This window comes from Eurosta solidaginis, chromosome 4, assembly GCF_040869045.1.
Source record: "Eurosta solidaginis isolate ZX-2024a chromosome 4, ASM4086904v1, whole genome shotgun sequence".
NCBI lineage: Eukaryota > Metazoa > Arthropoda > Insecta > Diptera > Tephritidae > Eurosta > Eurosta solidaginis.
The window spans coordinates 91,742,432-91,759,164 of record NC_090322.1 but is presented as its reverse complement, the minus strand read 5'-3'; the positions used below and the strand labels follow the sequence as shown (position 1 = coordinate 91,759,164).

Here is a 16,733-nt window from a genome sequence, read left to right as displayed (position 1 = left end):
ATTTTGAACACGTTCTCAACATCTTGCATGTGTTTTCGAAAAGAGGCACGTATCTGGTTAGGTGCAACCTCTATGGGTAGTTGAGCATGGAAGTTGATTTGATTGTATTTATAGTTAAGAAGGAAACGGTTAGTTTCCATTTTAACTATTTTTTAATAGCTATTTCAATACATACATTTTGTTGGTCTCGCGCCTTTGGCCGAGTGTGTAGGTATTCTGTCATCCTCGCTCGGGGTGAGCGGGTGAAGTTGGGTTGATTTGCTGTCCTCGCTCTGGGAGAGCGGGTGAATTGTGGGTTTGATTTTGAAGATGAAAAATATTTGTTTTGTGGCAGATGGGGATCTGCATTAGGGTGGTTGATTGGCCTCGGTGGGCGAGCGCTGGGTTTTGAAATTTTGAAAATTTAAAAAAAATTATGGGCCGAGTGCCTTTGTTTTCTGTGGCAGACCGAGGGTCTGCGTAAAGGCTTTTCTGGTATACTCGTTATGGGAGAACGAGTGAGTGGGATATGTTTTTTTTTTTTTTTGAACGGAGGGATGTGGAGGCACGGGGGGGATTGTTAAGCGAAGCTTTTGGTCCTCGCACAATCTATCTCCGTGGGAAGAAGGATCAGTTTGACCAAAGGTCGTCTGACTTGACCCTTCTCGGTTATGAGGTCGACTACACGTACTCGGTTATCTTCTCCGGGGTGTACGTCGACGACTCTACCTAGCCTCCACTCGTTGGGAGATAAGTTGTCCTCTTTGAGGACAGCGAGATCTCCCACTTTTATATTTTCTTTGGGATGCTTCCACTTCACTCGTTTTTGAAGTTCGGATAGATATTCCACCTTCCATCGTTTGCAGAAAGTGTGATGGAGGGCTTTGAGCTTCTGCCATCTGTTTATTATGGAGGCCGTGCTTTCGTTCACATCCGGTTCTGGCGGCGCCAGAAGATGGCTGCCGGTTAGGAAATGTCCTGGAGTTAGGGGTTCCAGGTCCGTTGGGTCATTCGACCCCGGACTGAGAGGGCGCGAGTTGAGGCACGCCTCAATCCGGCACAAAAGTGTTTGGAACTCCTCCATATTATATTTGTGGGGAGAAGCGATCTTTCTGAAGTGGCTTTTGAAGCTCTTCACTCCCGCTTCCCACAAGCCGCCCATATGTGGAGCGCCAGCGGGAATAAAATGCCAAGTTAATGCTTGATGGCTATACTTGGAGACTGTTTTGTCTCGGCTTTCTGCCAGGAAGGCTTTGAATTCCGATCGTAGAGATCTGGAAGCTCCGACAAAGTTCGTACCATTGTCGGAGTAGATGTTCTTCGGACATCCTCTTCTCGCGATAAAACGCGAAAAGGCCGCGAGGAAGCCTGGGGTACTAAGGTCACTAGTGGCTTCTAAATGGATGGCCTTAGTGGAAAAGCAGACGAAAAGGCATACGTAGCCTTTTGACAGTCGACATCCCCTACCGCGGTAGCTTTTGATGTCGAAAGGCCCTGCAAAGTCTACCCCGGTATTGGTGAACGCGCGGGTAAAAGTAGTCCGTTCGCAGGGAAGGGTCCCCATAAGTTGGGACTGTACCTGCTTTCGGTGAATAATGCAGGTTTTGCACTTGTGGATGATGGCTCTGATCATGGTCTTCACATTCGGTATCCAGTATTGGGTTCGGATAAGACGGAGCATGAGCTGGTTCTCGCCATGAAGGGAGTCATGATGAGCCATCATAACTGTAAGGCGAGACAGCCTACAATTGTACGGCAAGATGATCGGATGACGCTCATTGTATGACATGTCCTTTGAAGCCCCTAGACGCCCCCCTGTTCTAATAATATCATCTTTGTCGATATATGGGTTGAGTGACAGTATTTCACTCTTTCGATCGATAGGTTCCCTATTTTTCAATTTTAAATATTCTGTCCCGTAAAATTGTTTCTGGCAGACTCGTATTAATGCTTGAGTCGTTGCCTTAATCTCATCGGCTGAGATTATGCACGACCTTTCGTGGAACATTGCTTTAGTTTTTGGGTGAGTTCGTTTATAAAATCTCCTAACATAGGAAAGAACCTTTAAAGCCCTGGGTAAATTTGAAAAACGGTCGAGAATATCTACATGATCTACCCTTGTCGTGGCATATGTTTGTGCCCTCTTCTCCTCAACGGACGTTTTGTATTCGGTCTCTTGTGCTGGCCAGTGGGAATTGTCTTCTTGCAGCCAAGAAGGTCCCTGCCACCACAACGAATTGTTGGTCAACTCTGATGCAAGTAGTCCTCTGCTTCCTAGATCCGCTGGATTAGATTCCGAGTCCACGTGAAGCCAGCCCTTGCTACCGACCATATCGATGATCTTAGTGATTCGGTGTGCGACGAAGGTTGACCAGGAACAGGGCGGCTTTCTTATCCATGCGAGTACGATGGTTGAATCCGTCCAGAGGTGAACTTTTACGGGTCCCAAATGAATATTTCGGAATATTGATTCCATCATTTCTGCGAGAAGCACGACGCCGCAGAGTTCTAAACGTGGTAGCGAGATGGTTTTCACTGGAGCTACTCTGGTTTTTGCTAAGAGTAAGTGAATGAAAAACTGATCGTCTCTTTTTACGCGCATATATATCGCTGCAGCATATGCTTTCTCGGAAGCGTCACAGAAGCCGTGGATTTCTATTTCGCCTTCCGGGGAAAAATTTACCCACCGCGGTATCCGTATGTTATCTATTTCGCCATAGTGTTGGGTGAAGGTTTTCCACCGTTCTAATGTATTTGGTGAGACAGGCTCATCCCATCCGGTGCCTTCTAACCAAATATTCTGCATTAATATTTTTGCTACTATGACCATTGGTGCAAGCCAGCCTAAAGGGTCGAAAAGTTTGGCTATAGCGGATAGGATTGCGCGTTTGGTGATGTTCTCGCCACTCTCTAAAGCTCCCGGGGCGAAGTAAAACATGTCTGAATGCGCGTTCCATCGTATTCCGAGTGCTTTCACCGAGCTAGCCTCTTCAAACGCTAGGAAGTCCTCGCTGAGCAGATCCGTTTTGGGGATGTCCTGAAGGATTTCCTCACAATTTGATGTCCACTTGCGCAATGGAAAGCCAGCTGAGTGTAATGCTTCGCGAATCTCGTTTCTTGCTCTGATGGTTGACGCTATTGTATGTCCTCCAGATAAAACGTCGTCGACATACATACTTTCTCGTAATATACCCGATGCTATTGGGTGCTTATTTTCTACATCATCAGCCAATTGTAGAAGTGACCGTATCGCGAGGTAGGGGGCGCAGTTTACACCAAAGGTAACAGTCTTCAGTTCGTAAAGACTGATGGGTTCGTTGGGGGATGTTCGATGGACAATTCTTTGAAATTTGGCGTGATTATCGGTCACCCAAATTTGCCTATACATCTTTTCTATGTCACTATTAAAGACAAAGCGGTACAGTCTCCAACGTAGAATTAAAATAGGCAAGTCTGCTTGGAGTACTGGACCTGGGTGGAGTATGTCGTTTAGACTAATGCCATTTGCTGTCGGGCTTGACGCGTTGAAGACGACGCGCACTTTGGTAGTGGTACTTTCCGCTTTTACAACGGCGTGGTGGGGCAGGAAATAACTATCGGAATCGTCGGATGGAATATTGTTTTTGATTTTTCTCATATGTCCAAGCGTTTCGTATTCAGATAACACCCGAACATATTCTTTCCCTAACTCTTGGTTTTTCAGTAATCGCCCCTCATTTCTGAAGAATTGTGAACATGCGCGCTTTAGGGACGTTCCTAATTTAATATTCTCAGGGTAATCCTGCCTGAATGGTAGCGAGACTGTATATCTTCCACTTTCATCACGTTTTGTTGTGTCCTTGAATAATTGTTCACAATACCTTTCTTCTTCATTAAGCATTTTATTTTTGGGAACATTTTCTATCTCCCAGAAAGCTTTTAATTGGTTGTCCAATGCAACCTCGTTATAAAATGACATGATGCTCTTCGTTGGACTCGGTGCTTCGATGCGACCGGTTAGTATCCAACCGAACACTGTCTCTTGGGCCAAAAGTGTATTTAGTACATTCTTTTTTAGACCGCTCAGTATAATTTGGGGATATATGTCTCCTCCAAGTATGAGGTCTACGTCTTCGTTGATGTAGAACCTTTTATCTGCCAAAACCAAGTCTGGGAATGCCTGCATAGTCATGGCGTTGATATGGCAGGATGGAAGATTCCCAGTGAGTTTGGCTAGGACTAGAACGGGTGTAGTCAGGCTGAAGCAGGCATCCACTGGTGAACGTAATTCAATTTTGGATGCCTCTTTCACCTGAGCTGACACCGCATTTGTGATGCCTGAAACTTGGGCATGCATTTTTCTCGCTGGCAAATTGATTCTGCGTTTCAGTCTTTCAGTTATAAAGGAACATTCAGACCCTGAATCAATTAATGCCCGTGCGGAGAAGTCGGTACCATTATGGCGAATGTGTACGCGAGCAGTTCCTAATAGCACACCTGTGCTGGAATTCGTATGACAGGATGTCACATTTTTGTTCCCGTTTGAACCTGGTTTTTCTGATTCATGTCTCGCTAATGCCTGTCTAGAAGTAGAGGGCCTATTATCGTAGGAGTGTTGGGGCGGGTTGTAGGTGGTGTTTTTCTGTAGGGTATCCGCATGCAGGAGCGTATGGTGACGAGAGTGGCACGTATTGCAGTTGTAGGAACTGGTGCATCTGGTCACTGTGTGTCCTGGGGATAGACAATTCAGACAACCACTCGTAGATTTTATGAATTTAATCCTTTCAGGAGGGGTTAACTCGCAAAAGCGTGAACAGTTGCGTAATCTGTGTTCAGGGGATTTACACATTTTACAAATTGATTTTATTGTTTGCTTGGATACTTTCGTTTGAAAAGCACCAAGTCTTTTCGTAGGGGTTTCCGTTGATTGTCGCGACGCGTTTGGTTTTTGCACTTTCGAAGTGGTATGCCCTGTAAAACCAAACACTGTTTCAAGTGTCTGAAACCGATTAGACAGGAATTTATCCATATCCTCCCACTTGGATATGTCCATTTTATGGTCTATACTTTGCTCCCAAAGAGCCAGCGTGCTCTCTGGTAACTTGGTTGAGCATAGATAGGTCAGGATTGCATCCCAATTGGAAGTGTCAATTTTGTGGCATTTGAGGGACGAAATACAATTATTTATATCATTTTGCAGCTTTTTTATTGAACTGCCACACTCACTTTCTACCTTTTTTAAGTTAAATAAAATTTGTAGTTGTGTGTTAACTAAGATACGTTTGTTTTCGTATCTTTCACACAAGTTTTTCCAGGCCATCTCGAAACCTTCATTTGTGAGGGGGCATTTTTTAACGATATCTTTTGCTTCGCCCTGCGTTTTGTTGTTGAGATGGAATAACTTTTCCACCCCTTTCAAGCTGGAATTGTTTATATAAATTGCCGTGAAAAGGTCGCGAAAAGTTGGCCAAGACAGATAATCCCCTTTAAAAACTTCCGTATCGCAAGCAGGGAGGCGAATTTTATGCCCATGAGGTTCTTGCTCAGGGTTGACGTTCTTTTCATCCTTCTTGTATTTTTCTGCCTCAGCAGATATAGACGCTGAACATCGCACGTAGATTGCGTATGCTGCCTTTTGCTTCTTTCTGATCGCCATAACGTCATCCGCTGACACCTCATCAGATCCCAATAGCGAATCAAACGCAGACTTTCTTCTTCCACAAGAGCCGCAACTCTTCCTGCTGTATTGCCAGGGTGTGTTTGCTATGGTCGCTCTCCGGAATAAGGCTGTAATCTTTATCAAACTCTGCGATTGATTCTGCTAAACGGATGTAGGTTTCCATTGTCTTGGTTACGTTTATTAAAGAGAAAATTGCCGATTAGAAATAATGAGAGTCTCCTGAATTAAGATACCTGGCCTAGCAGTAAATTAAAAAACTTTGAATTTCGACGTTTTATATTTATTACTTTTATTTCAGACTTTGTCAGCGTAGGGACAACGGAAAAGGGTTAATTTTTGGACTTTTTGTCACAGCAGTGAAAAATAGCAAACGATATTATGTACAAACTTTTTGTCTCAGCGGCAACAACAAAAAAGGGACCACTCGCCACCTCCACAAATAATGGGTGTATTTTTGAGAAAGTGAAAAAATGCGTGCAATATACGAAACTAAGCGCAAGAAAAAAGTGTTTAAAAAGTGAAGTGAGCACCGGATTAATTAAATTAAATTGAACTTGATTTCGTGTTTGTGATGTGCAAATAAACAACAACAAAAACCTATTTAGTATGGTGCGGAAAGTGAGGTTAGGTTACCCTCTTCCTTGTGTTGTGTCTGGAAAACCTTACCACTGGTGGGGGGATAGACCAGATAATCACAAGGACTGAAATAAATTAACAAATCAAGTGGTTTAACTTTTAAAATGGAAAAATGGTGCCCACTGAGTAATTTCACTTTTTACACTTCTTCTCGATTTCAATATTTCGCGCACAACACAGGTGTTTTCTTTATTTTTCTTCAATAACACTTAAAAAAAATGGCAAGAAATATAACACTTACTTCTCTTTGTGCTGTGGCTCCGGTATTTGTATAATATAATATAATCCCACTTTTCTCGCTGTTGTGTTTGGCAAATAAATCCTTTGATGAGTTTTTGTGGCAATTCGCAAGTTTTGTAGTAGGCAAAATCCTTCGGCAAAAGTTTTTGAGGTTGATAAATTGTGCTGTGTTGTGGACTGTATAACAAAGAGGCGCTTTTAGTTCCTGGTGAGGAGGACCAATGTTCGGCCTGAGTGCGTCTGGAACCGGCAGTGGGTAGGCGCACACGGGTCGATCTCGGGTTAATAGTGCTCTCGAAAGAAAGTAAAAGAACAAAACGCAAAGAGGATTTCCTCGTTATAATAGTGTTTTAATTAGAGTGTAGGAAAATATATACAAGGATACAATATTACCTTTGAGTGTAAAACTGATGACGGTGATACTCGGCGATGTGTGCTGGTTGGCGGTCGATCGAAAAAGAGACCGGTTGTGCCGTTGAGGACAACCGCTAAGCCGCGAAAAGGTCCTCTGGTATTAAGGAGGGGAAAAAAGCCACACACACAACAGCCCCCACATATACGTGCATGGGTGCTGACAACCTGCACACACACATGCATGCGTATGAAACGCATGCATGTGCATGCATGCACACAAATGCGGCGTGAGTGTGGGTGGCTGGAAATCTTATTAAAACGTTAGGGAGGGGCGCCGTCAATCAAGTAAAAGTTAGGCCTTGGGCCTAAACACTACCAGTGCTGCATCGGCAAAGCCACGGATTTTCTGCCTAATATGTTGCAGGATGGCACGATACAGGGGCCTTTCCTTGACGATATCGTAGTCCGACAGAATTCCTTCAACGCTGTGAACCCAAGAGATGTATTGAGAAGGGCTGCCTTCAAAAACTTGCAGCTCCTTCACGCAGTCGGGAAGTCTGCCAATATCCTTTAGGTCTTGCTCCGACAGTGGTGTTCGCACCGCTGCCAATACCCCCTGTGGCTGCGTTCTTACGCCACCCTGTTCTACTCTTCCCAATCGCTCATCGATTCTGGCAAGATTTTGTTCTAAACTCGCGTTATTGCATTCAATTTCCCCTAGCCTAGAGTTCAGAGCAACACCGTTGCTTTCTATACCCCCAAGGCGTGTCTCAAGCCGCCTAATCTGCTCGAGCAGAGCATTAATGCCCCCATTAAGTTCATTAACTTTCGTGGCTAAAGCGTCCATTTCAGATAAAAAAAATTTTAGTTTGAGATTAAAAAATGTATTTTTAAATTTTAATTTGGCACACGGTGGCTCTTTAAAAATTGTTTTTTATTATTTTTTTTTTGTTACTTACTGGCGTTCGCGATCACCTGACGGGATAGTCCTTATAGCACAGACGATTTATTTGTTTTTTGTTTTAGTTTTAAGGTTGTCCCTACACTTTGACAGTTTCCTGCAAAGAAAAAGAGGACTTTAGTTACATTTGTGAAACTTTTACCGTGTTCTTATGGCAACGGCGACATGTACCAAGTTGGCGTTTCACAGTACATTAGTCTTTAAATAATTATGGTTTTGGTCAGGGGAGGCTGTTTCACTCCTTTTTAGTCGTCGACAATCAGATTGAAGGCAACCTACTAAGGCACAGTTGCTCCACAACGCCCTGGACATATTGCGAATCTTTAGCGTGTTCTTATGGGTACGCTGAAAGTATCGCAAGTAACGAGTGACCGTTTCCAGTGTGCGCTGATGTGTACCCTGGAAACTTCACAAAAGGATAAGCCGGCCCAAGTGTGTTCTTATGTGTACGCTCAGGTTAACTTTTAAAGCCGGCCCAAGTGTGTTCTTATGTGTACGCTCGGGTTAACTTTTTCAGAAGGAAATTTTTGCCGTATCCTGAAGGGAGCGGCAAGTTGCATATTGCAAAAAAAAATTTTGTGTACATGACACGGTCACAGGAGTCGTTAACCATTTTTCGGCCTTTGGTATCGTGAGGTCCGTCCTAGAAGTATAGGTATACGGACTCATCCAGCCAGTGTGATTATACGTGCACTTGGAATAGCAATAGTGGGGCCGTAGGATAATTCACTTATAAAATGTTTCAATTTTCGTGTTGAATTTTATTCGCGCGCCAGAGGATCTTAGGGGTCACAGGCTCGCTTCTTTTAATATTATTCCTGTATAGCCCTCTGAGGGCTTTTAGGATTGGACGTAGTAATTTACTGCGTGTAGCATCACTTTTCATTCAACTTTTTGTTATTCACTTGTTTTTATTATTCGTTTTACCTCTCCTGGGGAGAGGAGCTTTTATACCCTGGAGTGTCCCGAAGGGAATCGCAGAGTTAAGCTATCGTTATAACCGGAGGGTCCCCTCGAAGGTGAATCTCGGTTTTGGTATTTTAGTTATTGGCTGTACAAGCCTTAAATTATCTAAGCTGAGGTCTTGCCTCTCTATATTTTTTTATTCCTTTATCGGTAAAATTTCTATTATTATTTTTTTCTTAGCACTCCACTATCACTATCACTTTGTCACTAATCACTATGGACCTCACATTTAAGGAGGTCCTTTTTGAAGGACCCACTTGCCAGTGGGTCCCTGCTCGGGCGCCAGTTAAGGAGCCCAAGGACTAGGGCTCCAAAAAGTTAAAGTTGGGGGCCGCCCCGCGGCCCCATTGCAACCTGAAAAGATCCAAATAAAAATAGCTTTTTCCGCCTAACGATATTTACCATTTATTCTTCCTCAATGTCAAGAACAGACTGACTCTATCATTCACTTAACCTAAGCTCTAAGCTTCTACATTAATCTAAGTGATTTCATAATTGCTGACACTGCACTTCCCACGGTTGGCCAAAATAATATTTTTCGCTTGTGTGGCGAATCACACGGCTTGCATTTTGTCCGCATATCATATCGCTTACGCTGCAGTTCCCATGGATTGCATTTTGTCTGCTTACACAATATGATATCGGATCGTTGGCTTTGCTTGTGTTTGTTGAAGTGTGGTGTCAGCACATTCTTACAAGTAAGTGTGTCTGCCCCCTTGTTAAGTTACATATTGTGACACTAAATGATACTCACATTTCTAGTCTGCTGCTAAGTAAATGAAGTCACAACAACAATAAAGCATACAGTCACTTGTATCTACATAAACGAATCAATCATTATGTCTACACATATGTACGTACACGCAGCTGAGAAGCAACGCACAACCAAACGCATATATCTGAGATATTACCGAAAGCATGCAATGATAGAAGCTATAAAATCGTGCAATTGTAGTTACAGCTGAGAAATTTGATAGCTGATGGCCAACTAGTAGATTCTGGAAATGGAAGCGCCTACAACAACAATCGAGGCGCAATAATTCAGTTTCAATTAAGCACGCTATCTGCCGGGCAACAGTAGAGTTATTTATTGTGAAAGTACTTGAATAAATGCCATTTTGCATTATTAAATATTGGAGTTATTTATTCAACAGTTTAGTGATTCGAAAGTTACTAGAAGATTGCAAATAAGAGGATTTGCAGTAAATTCGTTACAATTGGTGTCAGAAGGGGAATTGTTGAATAAATTCCGGAGATTGGGAATACAACTTGGACATGGTAAAGTTAAGTGAATTGAAGATCCCGCAACTGAAGAAGGAAATGAAGAGCCGTTGATTGAATACAACCGGCATTAAACTCGAACTTCAGGCACGACTACGAGAGGCAATGGAATTAGAAGGAATTGACGTGGAAGAGTATGTCTTCCATCTTGATGGCGATGAGACAACAAAGTTGGAGGAGAAAAATGAAACATCGCAGGCAGTTACCAACACAGACTTGAACGTGATATTAGCTGCAATATCTGCACAAACGTGGACAGTAACATCCAAGGTGGAAACTCAACTGGAAGAATAGAAGACATATATGACATCCAAGATGGAAATTCAAGTGGAAGAACAGAAAACATATATGGCATCCCAAATGGAAGAGCAAAAGACATATATGACATCTCAGTTGGCTGAGCAGTTGAAGGCACAGGTGGCCCGCATATCCTCGCAGCGCGAGGCACAGGAGATAAGGGTAACATCAAAGCTGGAAGCACAGGATACAAAAATTGTGCAGCTCGAGGACAAAATTGATGCCGAAAAAGAAGCTTTGAGAGGTCGTACACAGGAGTTGAAAATGAATCGCCCAGCAGTTTCAGCAAGTAATCCAAAGGTAAAAAGACCATCCTTTGATGGTTCTGTTCCTTTCCAGGTCTTTAAGCTACAGTTTGAGAAGACCGCAGCAGTGAACAACTGGAATGCTGAGATAAAGTTGCTGCATTGTTCATGGCATTGAAAGGGCCTGCAGGTGAGAATTTACAAACCATTCCAGAGGGCGAACAGAACTGTTATGAAGCATTGATGGGTGCTTTATAGAGACGATACGGAACTGAGCATAGGAGACAGATATAACAAATGGAGTTACTGAACCGCTTCCAGAAGCCTGGTGAGACATTGCAAGAGTTTGCGTCGGATGTTGAAAGGCTGCAACATTTAGCGAATGCGGACGCGCCCGTGGAATACACTGAAATGGTAAAGATTCAGAGCTTTATAAATGGTATACGGGACGTCGAAACAAAGCGAGCTACATACGTAAACCCAAAGCCAACATTCGCAGAAACGGTTTCGCAAGCTCTGATTCAGGAAACAGCGTCGCTTCTGTGTAAGCCAGTTTTCAAAGCACGCCGTGTGGAAGTAGAAAGGCCAGAGTGGGTATACGCAATATTGGAGGCGCTGAAAGGATCGCGAAAGCGGAGTGAGAGAGTTATCAAAAGCTTCAAATGCGGGAGCCCGGTCACATTGCACGTCATTCCGATCTTGATCCTAGTGGTTGCAACAGCATGAGTGGTCTTAATAACAAAGATGGATGGGATGAGCAAGAGCGAGTAAGATGTAGAGATCGAGAGCTAGCTCCAGCTATTGAATGTCCTGTGAGATCTGTATCGCAAATTCGTAGAAAATCGAGCAGTCTTACCGTCAAAGGAAATGTGGATGGCAAGGAGCGTGTACTGACTGTAGATACGGGCGCATCTTATTCCTTGATCCGATCAGATTTGATCAACAGGAGAGTAAAACCGTTACCTGGAGCAAGGTTGCGCACGGTCACTGGCGAGTATAACCAAGTCCAGGGAGAAGTGATATGTGAAGTCTTAATTGGAAAGGTCACAGTTCTACACAAATTCGTTGTGGCGGAGATCGTTGGTGAAGTCATATTGGGAGTGGACTTCTTGGTTGACCATGACATCAAGATCGATATGCAGAGAAGGGTGATGCGTTATGAGAACCAGGATATACCACTTAACTTCAGTTTGGAGAAAGGGTTCAGCAGTAATCGAGTAGTGGTGGAGAAGACTCGACAAAGACCACGAAAGTCAAAAGTAAAGGTTGATGGATCGAATGGGCCAAATAAAGTGAAATCAAAAGTACCTGCGAGAGAAACACTGGCATTGACAAAACCTGATGGACGCACTAAAACGACTGAAAGAATTTTCCAGAAAGAATGCAAAGGTGGTTTCAAGCCAGCGCGCACTTCTGTTGAGAAACGTCGGAACGATACTGAGTATGTGAAGCCAATCCGTCAAAAGCAAGCTCTACATAGAAGTTCATTGGCCAAACAACAGACTTCGAAAGAACGATCAAGGATAATGAGTAGTAAGATGAAACGCAGGTACAATGAGAACAATAATTCGGAAGGTTTCTTGGAGGGAGATTTGGTACTGTTATACAACCCTCACCGGCGGAAAGGTGTTCCATCCAATATTCGGTGCAGTTGGGAAGACCCGTACAAAGTTGTGAAGAAGATCAGTGATACCATCGACCGCATAAAAACCACTGGGAAACCACGGAGTAGAAGAGTGGTATATTTGGAGATACTAGCGGCGTCTAGATCGGGAGATTTGTCTGATCAGGACGATCAGACTTAGGTGGAGGGCAGTGTGACGAATATGAGTGACACTAAGTGATACTCACATCCCTAGTCTGATTCTAAGTAAATGAAGTCACAACAACAATAAAGCAGATAGTCACTTGTATCTACATAAACGAATCAATCATTATGTCTACACATATGTACGTACACGCAGCTGAGAAGCAACGCACAACCACATGCATATATCTGAGATACTCCCGAAGGTATGCAATGAGAGAAGCTATTAAATCGTGCAATTGTAGTTACAGCTGAGAAATTTTATAGCTGATGCCCAACTAGTAGATTCTGGAAATGGAAGGGCCTGCGAACGAGGAAATCAGAGAGTATAAAAGGCAGCAACAGTCGAGGCGCAATAATTCAGTTTCGATTAAGCACGCTATCTGTCGGGCAATAGTAGAGTTATTTATTGTGAAAGTACTTGAATAAAGGCCATTTTGCATTATTAAATATTGGAGTTATATATTCCACAGTTTAGTGAATCGAACATTAGTAGAGGATTGCAAATAAGAGGATTTGCAGTAAATTCGTTACAATTTATTTTTTTAACATGCATTTGGTAATATGCCTACATTAGTAGAGGATTGCAAACAAGAGGATTTGCAGTAAATTCGTTACAATTTATTTTTTTAACATGCATTTGGTATACCTAATATTTGAATTTATAACTTTGAACCTATTGTTTATACATTTTCATGAAGTACCCGAAATGTACACATATATTTATGAATTATACTCTAAAATATATATAGTCTGTTTTATATTGAATTCATGATTACCAATTGAAGTACAAATTAGACTTGCGCACTTTTGCACGCAAGCAAAATATTTACATTTCCACCCATATAAATTTTAAATTGGGATCACCCTAACATGCATTGAATATTTGGAAGGGAAGTAGATACGTACAAAACATAAAAATGCATCGGTCAACCAACCCTTTGCACACGCAAAATCCAATGCACCCAGCTACAAATACAACATTCATAATAACTTAAGTGAACGGAGATCAGCAGCAAGTCGTCAAAAATAAGCGCCGCTGCTAATTGGAATTTTGCTATACATGCTTTCGCACTAGCATACAACACACCAACGCACGCCGTACAACAGAAGGCAGAAGCATTGAGCAAATCAAAACACAAAGTTAGAATCAGGTGACAACAAACAAATGTACAAAACACACAATAGTCAAAGCGAAGGCTGGAAAGCACGGTATGTGGGCAAATACAAATGCATTGTATTTAACAAGGAATATTATGGTGCGTAGATGTTTATGGAAAGAAATATTCATCGGAATAACTGTTGTAATATATTGTTAATATTAGCCGTGTTTTTTTTTTACACGCGTATATGTTTTGTTTGCGCGTGAAAAAAACGCCTATCCTCGCTTAGATAATGCTTAGGAGTCCCATCTAGCGGAAGTTGTTAAACAACTAGCTACAGCTTTAGGGTGTACCGAAAAGCGGAGACAAACCCTCTGTTATATTTCTGTGTATAACATATAGCTGAATCAGTTGTGATAGATAGTGGACGCGCATAAAATACATGGAATTAATGCAGAGGGTGAAACATGGACACATATTTCAGTTACATCTGAGTATAATGCGTATTGAAATTTAGTAGTACTAATTTTATGCGTAGCAATTTCAGAGGTGTATTTAAAGTTTGTCGCTTAGCAGTACATATAAAGTTTAAGCGTTAACGTATATAGACGTGAAAAAACACAGCTATTATTAGATAGAAATTGTTATTATAAAATAACCGTTTGCCTGCGTGCAAAATTAATATATAAGGGCGATGAATTCGCATTAAAATTCAGAGAGATTAGGAGACAGGCATACGAGTTGGTAGGTTTTATGACTACCGACCAAGAGTACACCTGAAGGTTTTGACTTCATTTGTACTAACGGATATTCGTCTGGAGGTTTTTACTCCATTCGACCGCAGTGGTTCGCCGACGGCTTTATTACCTCAGTCACCTCTTACGAAGCAAGGGAATAAGTTAGGAGAAGAAATATAATTTTTATGAAATAAATATTTATAACATTTTTACATGAAATCAACAGGGTTATTCATTCGAAGAACCGGTAGGGATTTTTACCTTCAGGAACCCTGGACGGACTGAGACCAACCCCGGCAAAACCAAAGGAAAAGTCCGTCACAAGCTGACCAAACATCTATTCGCTCAAACATGAATCCTTCGTTAAATGTGGAAGTTATTCTTCAAAACTTATTGCGCATGTATAATTCATTAATTTCAATATGGAACGTATGTCCACGCCCGAGTCTGCGAATGATCTTCGGTTAGTTATACACGCGGACAAATTACCGGCTAATGAGCACAGAGAATGATAAAATGCACCTTTAGTAAATGAAGTAGCAGTCCTTTTGATAGACGAAGACAAGGGGCCTAGAGATATAGTATAGCACTGTCGCGCAGGGCAACGCCAACGAGTCTCTGAGCAACATCGAGCATATGATCCTCTTCAATATCCGACCATTTATGTAAGAGGAGAAGACGGATACTGTTTGAACATGCCAAATTGTGATCAAACAAAATATATATCTTGCATGCAGTTCTATGCTCAACGGTTTATGGTCAGAGATAACTGTTTAAATCACCTTCATTATTTTAAAAATTTATTGAATCAATACTCCGTGCACATGATGGCAAAGATGGTTTCCGAAAGATTGAATTTTATACGCAGAAATCAGCAAAAACTACGTCCGGAAGAATATATACACTTACGTGATACTATCAATGAAGATTCTAATATTAATGTTTCTACTATAGGCCAAAAAGTTATACTTCCGTCGTCATTTACGGGCTCAGCGTGTTATATGCAGGAAACACATGACGCCATGACATATGTATGCACGCCATTATGGACGCCCTGATTTATTTATAACATGTAATCCTGAATGGCCAGAAATAACTCAAGACCTTTTTGATTCACAAAAGTCATATGATCGACATGATATTGTAGCTAGAGTTTTTCATTTAAAAAGGAGAAAGCTAATGTTTATTTTAACCAAAAAAGGCATATTTGGAGAAGTTAGGTGCCACATGGTCTCAGTAGAATTGCAAAAACGTGGGTTACCGCATTGTCATTTATTGCTTTGACTGCAGACGAAAATTCAACCACTCGAAATAAACAGCATTATTTGTGCTGAAATACCCAGCCAACGCGATGACCCACTCCTGTACGAAATTGTGTGCAAAAATATGATACATGTGTCCACATAATATATTTTCCTCATGCATGGCAGATGGTATGTGTGTGAAGAGATTTCCCCGCAATTATAGCGCTGAGACGCAGTCTTACGAAATGGCTACCCAACATACCGTAGACGGTGTCCTGAAAACGGAGGTAAAACTGCTGACCTTGATGTACGTAGAACTATGACCAGGATAGATAATAGATGGGTTGTTCTTTATTGCCCTGTACTCCTGCGATGTTTTTTAGCACATACATATTAACGTTGAATACTGTCATTCCGTTTTTTCCGAACTGAAAGATGCGCTAAATCTATTAGAAGCTACGGTATAAGATTATTCATTAATTTACCGTTAGAGATAAAAAATTATCAAATTAGATAAAAAATATAAATAACATTCTACTATTTAAAAGATATGTAACAAATTTACTACTGTCTAACTATAATTTTAGAATATAAACATATATATAACCACTTAAAATATTTATGTACAATCCAAATTATTTTCTCCTCTAATTAGGAATATTTCCTCTTGCCACAACTGATTGATGCAAAATGAGAAAAATGTATTCGTTATCTTCCCGCATAAAATTTTATATTTTTTGAGAAAATTGATGTATGTATATATAGTGTATATCAAAGTTGTTAATAAAGGACAAAAAAAAATGCATTTGCAAACATTTGAATAAGGGCACAGATCAAGCTACATTTTCTTTTCAAAATACTTCAAATGAGATTCAAAAATATCTCAACGGTCGGTATATAAGTACTTATTCAGAGTCTTTATGGCGTTTTTTTTTTTTTTATTTTCCCTTCCATGAGCGATATCCTACTGTTGTACACTTAGCAGTGCATTTAGAGAATGGGCAACGAGTGTACACTTCTCGGAACATAATGTACACCGAGTTAAAACTACCGTGATGCCATTTTTACTACCTTTATTGAGTCCTTTTCGTGTTTGTCCCCTCATTTCCATACGAATTTTTGACGCACGGAAAAGTCTTAACTTCCCGTTGAGCTAGACACTTGATACTTAGAACATAGTTCAGATCTGGGGGATATTACAATGCAAGTGAAAAAAATCCGCTG

General features: G+C 41.5%; 1 protein-coding gene across 1 annotated transcript in view; it reads left to right on the top strand.

The window, feature by feature from the left end:
• The window catches only part of Rbcn-3A (Rabconnectin-3A), a 2,573,828-nt gene that overhangs the window by 2,105,997 nt on the left and 451,098 nt on the right, over positions 1-16,733 (top strand). The gene's annotated exons all lie outside the window — the stretch shown is intronic.